Source organism: Uranotaenia lowii, chromosome 3 (assembly GCF_029784155.1).
Source record: "Uranotaenia lowii strain MFRU-FL chromosome 3, ASM2978415v1, whole genome shotgun sequence".
In the NCBI taxonomy this organism is placed as follows: domain Eukaryota; kingdom Metazoa; phylum Arthropoda; class Insecta; order Diptera; family Culicidae; genus Uranotaenia; species Uranotaenia lowii.
The window spans coordinates 362,924,358-362,939,478 of record NC_073693.1 but is presented as its reverse complement, the minus strand read 5'-3'; positions in this window follow the sequence as shown (position 1 = coordinate 362,939,478).

Sequence of the window (15,121 nt, the reverse complement as noted above, 5' to 3'; positions counted from 1 at the left end):
ATCGGCAAAAATTTTGATCATGAAATATGCTCCATGTAAAACTAAACAATGTTGCTGAAGACATCAAATGTCTATCTCTTCATCCCTGGGCGCTATTAATTTCGTACAGCTAGATTGATGATCTGCACCACTGTGCAATGGGGAAAAAGTACTTAGTGCCAAAGGAGGCTCCAATACATTTTTTTTGCAAAATTTGAGAACTAGATAAAAAAAATGGATCCGAATTTGGCAGGTACGGATATTAGGACACAATTAAGAAATTAAGTGTATGTGAGTACGAAAAGAGTTTTACGATTATTTAGCACCCCCTCCCTATCCTCCTTTTAGTCGAAACATATAAAGGGAGAGAGCGACTCCCATACAATTTGGGGTATTTGGAGTTGGAGTGTTTCTATGACTATTCAAGACCCTCCTTATATTTTCCCATACATTTTTGTCACGCTCGGTTCCTCACAGGAAACAAAAATGATGTTGATTTTTCAGAACAAAATATTCAATTTTCCTATACACACATAAAAATTCAAATTAACTCAAAATTTACGTAAACGTTACTTAAAAAATGTATAGGAAATCATGGATCAGTTTTGAACCAACACGAAGCTTTCAAGGCTCTAGGGTTTGAGATATTCAAAAATGACCCCAAATCGACTCAGTCTAATGTAACATTTGAATCCTGCTAAATTTCGCAAACTGAAGAGACTTTCTAAACGATTCATCAAACATGGGATCGATATTAGTTATCACCCTCAAAATAACTCGAATGCCACCAAAGATGACAACAGTCCAGATCCAAAAAAACCGAAACAAAGTTACCGGCCAAAGGAATACATCATCTCGACCAATAGATATCACATTCGGGTTCAAATTACACGCTTTTTCTAGATTCTTGTGGCCAGATTAAAGAAGACGAAAAACTCAGAAAAAAAAACAAATCCAACCGCGGTGTGAGATCGTAAATTAGTGTCTGATGCGTTGTGTCATTTTCTAATTTATTCGATCGCCACCACAACTGGATTTTTTTTTTTTTGAGGATGAACAAAAACTGAATCCAATCCTAGCGGCAGGTATCTTGTTGAAGAAAAAACCTCCAACCGAAACCTCTCGATATTCGACAGAAGGCTGTTTGGCATTGATTTTTCTTGCCCATTTTAGTTATTCATCCTTCTGGAGAAAATACCGAAGAAGTGGTGCTGTGCTGATTTATGGGTCCCTCATTTGTATCTGTTTTGTTTTGTTATTAGGGTCCATTTCTCGAGCTTTCTTCCAGAGAAAATGGGTAAAAAAAATTCAAAATCTTCTCTGGTCCGATTCGTGATCAAGAGAAAGGTGCTAAACTGTGACTTATTCGATCAAACGTCACAATAGGGCTAATGGAGTGAATCTCGATCCCAAGGGATTTATCATTGCATAGAAATCGGTAATCTGTAGATATGAATAGCTAACACATATAATATGGGAATCGTATCTTATCACAGTAGATTGAATTTTTTCGGTTGATAAAATTTCCCATTCAAAGTTGCACATTTTGCACTTGAGTGCAATATCAGATTCCATCTTCCGTAGCCCATTCACCATTTCTGCACTCATTGCAACTGATATTTGCAACTGATTCTGGCATGCGTCGCACCCGCAATAACGCCGTCGTCATCGTCATTGGCGTCTGGTCGAGAATGGAGAGATTGAACATCCGTACTTTATTGTTCCATGTTTTATCCCCACATGGTCTGTCCATGCATTGTCCGTGCCCTTCTTAGAGCCCGGTCGCTCCGGATTTTGCGGTTTCGATGGTTCTGCTCTAGGGAAACTATATCGACTTACTCCCGGTGAAACTGCTGCTGGTCGGATTTGCGAGAAGGCTGAATTCAGAACGATATCGATATTGTTTCGAAAGTGCAATCAACGTGCATCGCAAATCGAGTTACCAGCCATGTTCTACAAACATGAATTTGAGAACGATTCATGGATAGAATATCACATTTTCTTTTTTCAACAAGATTGGCTATAATTTTTCTAGTTTTTGTTCACATTTTTTTTTTTTTTTGGTAACCCTCGTCCAAAACTTTGTGCATCGAAAGGGCAGTTTAGATGTTCATTTCGATTGCCGAGAGAGACCTAGCGAAAATCAAGCATCGGTGTGTTTGCATGCATTTTGCCATTTGGTGCATCTCCATATCACGCTTCATAAACCGTAGAGGCCTCCGGACAGTGGCCGCGCAAAACGATATTGTTACGCTCGATTATGATGACCGTTAGGTGGTGCTACTTTGGAGTGTTTCGGTAGACGAATAATAGCCTAAATTCAGGGCTCCAACAAGCTCGGTGAACGGTTATCGCGTTGAGCTTCGTCTTGTTCGAGCAATTGTATTCAAAATGCAAAACAATACCAGAATCATCGGGATAACCTCTTTCCTATATCTTGTGTGTATGATGATATTCGAACGAAACCGAACTGTTCGAGAATCTGCGGGTAATTTAATCGCTGTAGTTTTATCGCTTTCCATCGGAGCGGGAAGTAGAAATTCGCTGCATTTGAACTACAAATAGGTACTAGCTGTTGAACTACACGGGACTGATATTGACACCCTAGGTTGTCCTGGTTCTGCTAAGCGTCGAAGATGTCGGTTTGGTTACCTACACATAACAAGTCTAGTTATTTCTTGGACAATCAATCACGCTATTTACAACCACTATCACGAAATTCAACAAGAAATGTTTTAAATGTATTCTAATTGATCTTGCGTGGGATAAACGTGTCGTGATTTTACGAATCTCAGTTCAGAGATTCACTCAAACACGTCTGTCGTTAACGAGAATAGAGCAATGACTGACTTTGTGTTGTTTGTTTGCCTAGTGTTGCCAAAATAGCAAACGTTGCCATAGTTATTTCTTACATTTTATTTATCTTCAGTGTTGCCGAATACAACTATTATATTTTATTTTTAATTAAATTTGATTTATTTTCTGCATATCCTTCATCTCATCCCTACAAAACGTTGATCTGAACAGCCCTCAAATGACTCTGCTAAGTGATTCGGGAATGGATCCAGGAGAAAAAATGACGCTACCTTTTGACGGCTACAAACAAGATTCCGAGCCGGCCGACCGTGTTTGGACCACATCACAACGCTACTGTAGACTGTTCCAAAAATTCTAAGCGCACCTTATGTTAATGGTCATTTTGAATCGATTTTTTTTTCGAATTCTACTGGCTGCGTCCTTTTGTTAACACATTTCTGTACGTGATAACATAAAAAAAACCTTACATATGTTTGTGATTACATTTTACAATTCCTGGTATTACTTCGGAGAAGAGAAAAAGTATCGTGCACAAGTGGTGTACTGTGAGTAAAATCTCATTGAGAAAATTGGCCAAAGAGGGACAGCTATTTAAAAATAACGGCGAACATTGTACATTTGTAGATAAGCCGAGGAGTGGTCGAAAATCTGGTCCTGTAAGCCTTGTTATCGACAAAAAGGTCAGGGATGCCTACAAACAGAAACCATCGGCTTCCATTCGGAATGTGGCGAGTAAAGTAGGGACTTCGACGTTTAACGTGATGCGTGCTAATAAACGACTTGGGCTCAAGACGTACCGATAGCAGCAAAAACAAAAAAGCAGCAAAAGGAACCCAAATTAAGCCGCTTATGTCAAGAGCCCGGAAGCTGTATGATTGAATATTTTGCAAAAGTTTTGGGTGCATTATCACGGACGATGCAACGTATGTGAAACTGGACTATAAAATCTTTCCTGGGCCACAATACTTTACTGTACGTAAGGCAAGGATATCCCAGAAACGTAGAAAGCCATTTTCACCGAAAAATTTGGCAAGAAGGTGATGAAGTGGCAGGCAATGTGCGAGTGCTGCAATATATCTAGCCCGTACGTCGCATCGGAAACAATGAACACCCAGAACTATATCAAGGAATGCCCCCAGAAGCGTTTATTGCCGATGATCAAGCAGCACGATGGACCAGTCATATTATGGCCCGATTTGGCTTCATGTCATTTCACCTAAGACACACTAGGGTAGTACAAAAGAAAACAAAACGTCTGTTTTGTGCCAGAAAACATGAATCCGCCAAATTGCCCCGAAGCACAATCGAGACTTTTTGGGCTTTGAAAATTCATGAAACCAGCTAATGACACTGAAAAATTCAAAAAGTATGGCCAAATTTGGTGAAAAAGGTGGGTAGTGCAACTGTGAAGAAGCTGATGAATCATTAGACTGAGTCGATTTGGGGTCATTTTTGAATTTCTCAAACCCTGGGGTCTAAAAAGCTTCGTCTTGGTCCAAAACTCATCCATGATTTTTTGTAGAATTTTTAAGCAACGTTTACATGAGTAAATTTGAACTTTTTAATATTTTGTACTGAAAAATCAACATCATTTTTGTTTCTCCTGTGAAACCGGACCAGCTTATGGTTTTTGTGCCAATTTATGAAATTCCTAAAGGAAATTTTCCGCTGAACAACTTTTTCCAAGACCGTATTTTCGTATCTCATTAGACAGAAAAGTTATTAGGTGATGAATGGGGATATGTCTTGTCGCATTGATAAACAACGATTTCAATTGACATCGCTGCAGGGTGCCTAGCGAGGTATTGCATGACTACTTTTCATGCAATACTTGGCGAGGCTCGAGCAGTGATATCAATTGAATTTATTGTTTATCAATGCTAAAAGGCATACCCCTGTTAAACACCTAAAAACTTTTTTTTCCTAATAAGATACGAAGTTACGGTCTTCGACAAAATTGTTCAACAAAAAATTTCCTTTAGGAATTTTATAAATTGGCACAAAAACCATAAGCTGGTCCGGTTCCACAGGAGAAACAAAAATGATGTTGATTTTTCAGTACAAAATATTCAATTTCCCCATACAAACCAAAAAGTTGAAATTTACTCATGTGAAGTTGCTTAAAAATTCTACAAAAAAAAATCATGGATGAGTTTTGGACCAAGACGAAACTTTTTAGACCCCAGGGTTTGAGAAATTTATGACCCCATATCGACTCAGTCTAATGAATCATGCTCTAGGAAAAGTGCGAAGTCTAGCTTATGATTAAAGATTTTCCTCAAATAAGTGTAAAGTGTTGGGTAGGACACACACAATGATACAGTGAGCGAAATAAAATAAATAAAATTCATTATTTTGAAAGTGTGCTACTGCCTACGATTTATTAAATGGTTACGGAGTCCGAAATAAATGACTGACCTGGAACTTTCGCAACGAACGGACACGTATTGGGACTTGGAACGGGGCAAGCTGGCTCAACTTGCTAGAGAAGCTGGCCGTCTTCTGGGACCGAGCGAAGTCCGTTGGCCTAACGCTAGAGAACACAAGACATATAGTCCGGGCAAGTCCTGCTTTAGGGAATAATCACATCGAGCGTGAAGCAAATTGCGGAGCAAAATGATCATTCACCGGATGAATTTCGCAAGTTCGTTTTTAAAGGCCAGCCACAGTGTCTCCACAGTGTCCACTTTGATTCCGTGAAACCCCGTAAAAAACCTCGTTAATTCCAAAAAACTGCGTAGAAAAATCAAGCTTAAGGGCAGCAAAATAATTGCACGGTGTAAAAACCTTGTGGGGGCTTCGGAAAATAGATTTTTGACGCCATTTTAAAATTCAAGATGGGATGGCTTCCGCCTAACTTAAAATGCTTTAAATGACTGAAATTCACATGAAACACCCACAATATGGGTAAAGCAAGAAAGAACTCAGTTAGTAAAAATCGAATCTCACTGTCTGACGCTTTAGTACTCCATCTTGCAACCCCATATTAACAGATTTATCAAATTTGTTGCCATATTTTTTAAAAAAACAATCAATTCAATTGACATCACTGCTTGTACCTATCGAAGTATTCCTTGAAATGTAGGCATGCAATACCTTGCTAGATACAAGCAGTGATATCAGTTGAATTGATTGATTTTCAATGCCAAAAGACACAACCATTTTCAACAAATAGTAATATTTTCTTATTTTTGTCATAATTTTGTAAAATATGTCATATTTTTGGCATAACCCTTTTTCACATCTATCGTATTTTTGTAAAAGCTCTGTCATTTTTAACTTTTTCGTTTTTTTTTTTTCATATTTTTGTCATAGATTTTTTCAAATTTTGTCATTTGATTGTCTAATTCTAGTAATAGTTTTTTCGCATTTTTGTCACAGTTTTATTATACCCATATTTGTCAATATTTTGTCTCATTTTTATATCTTTGGTTATTATTTTGTACATTTTTTAAGTGCTTTTTTCAGATGTTTAACATTTTTGTTAAATTTTGGTCATATTTAATGTACTTACATATACCCATATTGTAGGGAGTTCATACGATGTTCAGTTATTTACAGCATTTTGAAGTTAAGTGGAAGCCGCCATATTGGATTTTCAGACGGCGTCGAACAAAGAATTTCAACTTCTTTCTGTTCAGCCCTTTTTCCCTATTGACATATTATGTGAAATTCATGTCACTGATCGTTTATTACCAGTTCTTTTGAAAAAGACTGACACCGCGTTATTTGCAAAAATCCGCTCAAACGGCGGTGATTATTTAATAAACAAACTTGAAAAAAAAAGATATTTTGAGAAATTATGATTTGCGATGAAAAATACTCGAGAGAATATTTTCAGTGTATGTCCCAATAAACTCTGGATGAATTCACGCGATCGAGCGAGTTCTTCGCGCGAAAAATCGCTTGCACTGTGGCCGGTCGATGTTTTTTTCAACGTGTTCCAATGAGAAGCGGTTTTTCGTGCGAATTTGTGGTTTATCTTATATTATTACCTAAAAACTTCCTCATCCAGGATATGAGTAAAATCAATAAAAAAAAATCACCCCTGCTTCTCGGTAAATTTTACCTTTTTTTTTATTTCCGTGTAAAAAAATCGCGAATTGTTAAAAAAAATTTCCTAGTTATTCTCCAGAATCAGCCGAATTTTCTATACATCAAATATTATCAAAATAATAAAAAATTCCAAAATTTTCTTCAAAATTTTCAAAAGGTATCGAACAAAAACTTTGAAATTATCTTCCATTCTAATTTTCTGTGTCAAAACCGTACAGATTTTTGAAACAATTGTTTATAATGTCCCCGCATTGACTGGACCAGGGTAAATATTTATGCATCAAGTTGCTAAAACTGGATTTTTTCAGTGCGAGTCATATATTGTATAGTGCTGAAAAAATCAATTTTTGCAAAAGATTGTATACACATTTTTTTACAATAGGGAAGAGTAAAGATACTTGATCCCTGGGGATACTTGATTCCTTAGCTATATCTCGAAACTGGAATGTTCTACTAAGATCAAATGTTCTAGAAAAATGTGCCAAATGGAGCAAAACAACTATGCTTAAAGCTAAAAATTTTTTAACATAATAATTGTTTGAGTATTGGAACTTTGTTTGAAAAATTTCACAAAATGTCACTTGAACATCTTTTTTCATCACTTTAAAATTATCCTTACATGGAAAAATTATTACCAATATATTTGTTCCAGTATATCAGTCGTTCGAGCGTAATATGAACTTCGTAATACCATATTTTCAAACCAATGGAAAACTCTCAACTTTTTTTAGAAAAAGTTTTCTAAAATGTTGATAATGGGTACAATTGATCCCTAGATTTAAAAACGGTATATTCTTCTTCTGAATTGATCGTGATCATTGCTGACTATGAGATTACTGACATTCATCCAATAACTAATAATCATCCAACATCCAATAATTTTCTCTTGGTTATAGAAAACAGTGCCTTTATGTACGCAATGTCATTAGCGTTGATACAAGGTTATAGAATTTTCTTCGTCTGTCAGTTATAAAATGTGAAATGAGAACAAACATGACAGAAATAGTCAATTGACATTTTATCTTGAGGTTCTGTTAGATTTCTTTCCAAGGATTAGGGCTTCCTGAATAAAGGATCAAGTCTCCTTCAATAGAGGATCATTAACTCCATTAACTTCAAAAATATCACATTTTTTTTACTCCCACGGAAATGCTTCTAGTTCATCTACGGGTTTAAGTATCGTTGTAATTTTTTGAGCATAAAAACTTGAAATTACACGCTGTCAGGAAATGTCAAAGAGTGCGACTTGTTAATTTTTTTCGAAAATATATGGTGAAAAAAAGAAAAGCGGATCAAGTATCCCCACTCTCCCCTACCGTAAAATATCTCTCGGAATCAAGTTTTTCAACCTGAAGGAAGAGATTATATTTATTATTATTTTTTTTTTTTTCAAATCAATACAATTTAGAAAAATAGCATTTTCAGTATTGTTTTGAAAACTGCATCGGACAGTGATATTTTTCGGTTTCCTCACATGAAGACATATAGTCTGTAGTCTCTACACGTTTGTATTCTATTTTTTTCCTTTAGACTTTTTTCATAATTTTAAAGATCCCACATCAATAAGAATCCCCTGTCTTTGATCTCCGAGCAGCACCAAATCAACAAATGTGTCAAAACGCCAGTTGGATTGATATCGGATGGGATGGATACTAGAAATTATTTTTATTTCTCGTGATTGATTTGCCCCGAAAGCTAAACGTTCGACTCGACTTCGACTAGTCATTTTGACGTGGGACAGAGTTGATTGGTTGTAATTAACTTTTGGCGTTTGAACCGAGTCGATTCGATAGACAGCTGGGAATACGTATGGGAGATGCCGCCGACTTTTTGTATAAATACCATGAAAAGGCGCTTAAGGCGAGTTAGCAGCGCCGATCAATCACCCTATGTATTTATGCTATTTTTTAAAGGGTTTTCGATGCCGATTCCATCGCTGGGCTTATTGAACTCCAGCATCGATCCATCACCATTTGATTGTTATTAGATTATTTCGGAAAGATAACGAAGGCCTACAAACGTTCGAGAGGACGATAAACTTTTTTATTTGTTCGTTTGAACAAGAAACGAACCGCCAGGAAGCCTAGAAAGGCCGAAAATCTAAAGAAACCCACCATTTGGACCCCCCTGAAGTACTCACAGATTGAACAATTTATCGACTGGGTATCGGCACAGCCTCAGTTGGGTTTGATTTACGCCGATTTACGATCTCAACAGGTTTCCGACTACCGAACGCAGATCCCAGGTCGATGTGAATAAACAGAAGCCGCCACTTCGAAAGTACCCACTCACTCTCGGATGAAGAGGATAATCGAAGATTTAGGAATTATTATGATTACCGGGTAGGTACCTCATCTCGGGTTTGTTTGGGTTCAGAAAGTCAGCCGCGTGTTGTTGTTTTTTCGCTCGTCTCTCGACAAATCATCTTATCCGGTGGTTTGTTTGGTTTCTGATTTTCTTTCCGATCGTTTTCGGTCTGGTTTGCGCTTTGAAGAAGTATTCAAATGATTTCAGTATGATGCAAGTTGGTAAACGGACACTTGTGGAATCGAATCTCGATTAGCTTCAGTGTGCCTCAGTATCTCTATGGCCTATACGGCATTTTTGTAATCATTGTGGAAACCGAATCAAAATTATCTCATTTAGTTTTGATGCTATCCTATTCAAATCTTTTCTAATATGATTTTCAAAAGAGTATTTCCACAAACTTGAGGATCCGTGTCAAAACCTTAAAGTTTCCTGAATTTCGAATGTCACCTTGATAGCTCTAAAATCTTAAAAATAGATCTTCTCAGCCGATGAACGCATGAAAATATTGATGAAAATTAAGTTGATATAATTTCCTTAATATATCAAATCTGCCCAAAAGTTCAAACTCTCAACCATTTCAAAACCATCTCAAAACCATGATTTTGTTTATACACAAAATACAAAACAAATGTACGAAAAACGGATAGGATCAAGTTTGAAAAGAGGAAATGGCTGCTCGACTCGTTAGGCTTGGCTTAAAAAAGGCTTGTCCAAAATGAGACTTTCTGCCGCAGTCCTGAACACTTTTATCCAGAAATTTTGCGTTCCTCCCTATCCTTGCAAGCAATAATTTTGGAGCGGTGACCTAGAGACATTTTTAACATTTTTGACATTTTTGTCATTTTTGTCATTTTTGACATTTTTGACATTTTTGACATTTTTGACATTTTTGACATTTTTGACATTTTTGACATTTTTGACATTTTTGACATTTTTGACATTTTTGACATTTTTGACATTTATGACATTTTTGACATTTTTGACATTTTTGACATTTTGGACATTTTAGACATTTTTGAAATTTTGGACATTTTAGACATTTTGACATTTTTGACATTTTTGACGATTTGGACATTTTTGACATTTTTAACATTTTTGACATTTTTGACATTTATGACATTTTTAAATGTTTTATTTTTTCCATATGTTTAAAATTTTGAAATTTGCCTTGATTTTAAGTTGTATAAAAGTACTTTCAAAAGAACGATTTCTGTTTTTTTTTTATTGAAATAGGTATATCAGCAAAGTAGACTTTTTTAGTAAATTTTTCTCAAAAAAAAGGCTTTAAAAAAGTAGAACTGTCTAATTTTTCATCGTTTAACAATTTTCGAATATTATTTCTGAGAATTTTTTTTTCAAAAACCATAGAAAATTATTGCGATTGTATTTTTTACGAATATCGATACGGAAATATTGAAATGGATTACTTTCAAAGTTTCGGAACATTTCCTTCCGAGTTCGAAGGACCCAATATGTATGGTGTGGTAGTTTCGAGAACTAGTATTTAAAAACCAAGCAATCGATGTAAATGGGGTAGCTAGCTGTCATTCAGTAAAGCAAGTCGTATAATAAAATTAGTCCGTTCAAGCCGGGTTTTATTTTAAGATTTCTATACCGATTGGATGAAGCCGGTTCAATTCCGTTTGATACTCCCAACAACATTGAGAAGGACGAGGCCTCGCTCACCGGTCCATCGTTTCCAACCACAGCAAATGAAAGTACAAAAGGAATTGTTTTTCACACCATCCGGAAGAAGCTGGAACAGGCCTGTATATTTGAAAAAAACATCACCAGGCAATCGAAGATTATTCACCAGGCCCTCTTTCTCCACCCCTCACCCCGTTAAAAATAGCAGACTAGTGATAATAGTATTGGCCATCCCGCAGGAGCTCTTATTCTTATCAGGTTTGGTTAGCGCTCGCGGTGGAACTTTACTTCTGCTACCAGGTGATTCGGCTGCTGTTGGTGTAAAGCTGGTGGCAATTTCAATTATTCGATTGAATTTTTAAAATTTTTTTGGGAATCAAAAATAAATAAGAATATTTAATTGAAAAATTCTGATTGTTATTGACAATTTTTTGAGAAATCCTCATGAATCTGAAAAAGCAGCTCATTTGAATTTCGGTTGAAGAATAACCATTTTTCAACTTCTCCTCCAGAATCCCATTCGGTTGAAAAATAACCATATTCGAACTTCTCCCCAAGAAGTCATTTTATGACTTCTCATGGAGAACTCATAAAATGACATTTCCCGGGAAAAGGTCAAAAATGGTTATTTTTGAATCGTAAATGGTTTAATAATTTCTAGCGTGCACTCTCATTTTGACGTTTATGCACAAAACTGGGATGCCAGGCACACTTTTCCTAATGAATAGGGTAGAAGCACTAGTTATTGAACAGGTACCAGATATTGAACACTCGTAAAACATTAACCAATTAAAACAATACTAGAGTTTGTTTTGATTAGATCGTATGAACCGCTTCAAATGCGACGTCGGATCTGTTCCCGCTGCGAGCCAATCGCGTTTCGTTTGTTGCTGCCGCTTTATCTACGTTAATTAAATTGAACGTCATAAGTCAATGATCAGCTTTCTCGAAAACCGTAAGTGATTTCGAAAAACGCGAAATCTGTTTTCCGGTGCGAGTTAAGTATGGAGCGGTTCCAAATATGAACATGTAGACCATAATCGTGGTAAGTTAAAATCTCAACACAGAACAGTGATAAAAAAAAAAGTTTCAAAGGAGAGCATGTGAATTATCTCAAAGGAGATATTAAATAGCCTCAAAGGAGAGCTAAAAATCTCAAAGGAGACGTAAAAAATTTAAGTCTCAAAGGAGACGGAAAAGCCTCAAAGGAGAGCATGCGAATTATCTCAAAGGAGATGTTAAATAGCCTCAAAGGAGAGCTAAAAGTCTCAAAGGAGACGGAAAAATTGCCTCAAAGGAGAGCATGAAAGTTTTCTCAAAGGAGATCAATAATAGCCTCAAAGAAGAGCATAAAAGTCTCAAAGGAGACGAAAAGAATTGCCTTAAAGAAGAGCATGAAAGTGATCTCAAAGGAGATAATCTATAGCCTCGGAGGAGGGCATCAAAGTCTCAAAGGAGACGTAAAAAAGGTCTCAAAGGAGACGAAAAGGTAGTCTAAAAATGAAGATCTATGAGAATCTTAAAAGTTCAAGTAGGAAATTTCTTTGAAGGCTGGCAAATAAAAAAAAATGTAATTATTATTTTTAATCAACAACTTTTGTATCTATAGCAACCTGTTTATTCCATGAAAGCACGTAAGCAGCCTTAGAAACACGTTTAAGTGCTCGTTACTTCAAATGAAATCCAGTTTAGATCAGGGAAATGTCAAAATATTACAATTCTGGTTGAGGAATATCCATCAAGCAAGCTACGCACGTTCAAATGGCGGTCTTCTCAGATGATGCGGATTGGTTTCTTAACGGATTTGGTAACTTTCCTGGAGACAAATAATTGGTAACATACTCGTTCTTCTTTTTAGCTTAAAATGTTTCGATAAGAAAATCAGGAACGGCTAGCGTTCAAGAAAGGCCCGAGGAAAAACCGCCGGTTGTACCGACCTAGACTTTCGCCTAGATGGAGTATCTGGAAGCTGATAACGAGGATATTCCGAATGATTCCTGTGTGTAAGGTAGGAGTTCAGCAGCCGGTCCGGTTTACCCTAGTTCAGCCAAAGAGCTTCGGACCGTGCCCCAGCTCCGGATCATCTCGATTGCCATGGCAAACAGATTTCGCGTTTTTCGAAATCACTTACGGTTTTCGAGAAAGCTGATCATTGACTTATGACGTTCAATTTAATTAACGTAGATAAAGCGGCAGCAACAAACGAAACGCGATTGGCTCGCAGCGGGAACAGATCCGACGTCGCATTTGAAGCGGTTCATACGATCGGGTACACCGAGGAACTTCCTTAGAAAAGACAACCGAAAAGACAGGTTCCGTTTACCGATTTCCACCAGAAACAACGCAGTGCGGATCCGAGGGACAACTTATTTAAGCTGCTGTGATGAAGGGGCTATCTTTCGCAAACCAAATTTGGAACAATTTGGAAATCAGGATAGAATTGACAACAATGGTTTTCTAAATGCAACATGCCTTTGTAAGTGTCTACAGGTGTTGGAGGTCTCGATGTTGTAGGCGAGCAAATCATTTTGGGGAGCTGCCGCACAAGACTGATCAATTTGCTTTTATTTGAATTTTAAAAGAAAGGGAGATGTGGTAGTTTCGAGAACTAGTATTTAAAAACCAAGCAATCGATGTAAATGGGGTAGCTAGCTGGCATTCAATAAAGCAAGTCGTATAATAAAATTAGTCCGTTCAAGCCGGGTTTTATTTCAAGATTTCTAGATTACAACATATGGAATATCTACTTAGTTAAAAATTCTTAAAACTGTTATCTGAATGAGATTTATAGAAAAAAAAAATTAGTACAGAAAACAATCCAACCAGATTTTGCAATAGCTTCAGGAATCTTTGTGACATGTGGATTTCACATGTCATTTTCATGCCTTCCAATTCTTACATCCTCAGCAGACCACACCAGTGAGAACATGCTGAGAAATTTATTACTAACCGGCATGGAACCTTCAGTTCAATGCCTGCACAAAATTCAGCATCAGCATTTACTGCGACGAACGAAAGTGTCGCATTTCAAATTTACTGAACCTATATGGAAGGAAGGAACCTTGTCAAGAACTTATCGAACAATAAAAAATCAATCTGAATCCAACCTTCAACGGAGTAAAATCGTATCATGGCGACCGTGACAGGACCCGAACCTGCAATCTTCGGATGCGACATGTTCGGGTGCAGGATACAGAAACATACAATTAAAATTAAACGTGATACAGAAATATAACATTAATATAACAGATATAAAAATAGGCGATACAGTGTATTTAAAAAGAGAAAATAGACACAAGTTAGACCCCGTTTACAACGGACCTTTCTTGATTACAAAAATAAATACGCCAAACGTAACAATAATAAATGCAGATAATAGAGAGCAGGAAGTACACATATCAAGACTAATCAAATAGGCAGCTAAACCGCCTCCTTTTCCATTAAGGGGGAAGGGGTGCAGGATACAGAAACATACAATTAAAATTAAACGTGATACAGAAATATAACATTATAATTAAATAATACCTATTTTGCAATCATGAACCGAAATCAACATATTATATAGAATCATTAAAAATTGTGAGAGGCACTTGAAGCAAATCCGAATAATTTACCTTTCAATTTTGGCCCGTAGGGGGATGGTGTGACATGTGGATTTCACATGTCATTTTCATGCCTTCCAATTCTTACATCCTCAGCAGACCACACCAGTGAGAACATGCTGAGAAATTTATTACTAACCGGCATTGAACCTTCAGTTCAATGCCTGCACAAAATTCAGCATCAGCATTTACTGCGACGAACGAAAGTGTCGCATTTCAAATTTACTGAACCTCGCTGTTACCATGTGTGCAGTCATAGCTTTTCGAGGTTTCTGTCTTTGTCTCTTTCGCATGTACATCGATCACGGATTGGTGATCGTGTACATGGCTTTTACATAGAACGGTGCTTCAGGCGTCTCCAGTAGGAACCTTGTCAAGAACTTATCGAACAATAAAAAATCAATCTGAATCCAACCTTCAACGGAGTAAAATCGTATCATCTTTTTTTATTGTCGATATTTTAAACATCCTCTGTTCACCTAGACAATGCAAGAAAAAATAATCCTTAAAAAACGGATTGACGACGAATGAGCGTCTCAATGAAATTGGTTGAGTGACAACGAATCGAAAGGAATGACAAAATCTCGATCCACTCAACAGAATGGTCCTTGAGAAGGTTTTTGTTTTCCCTTTCTCGCTTGATCCTTCTACCCATAAACCCATTGTGTCCCGTTTGCGTCCTGAAGGTAAACTTCAGGAGTCCGTTTGGC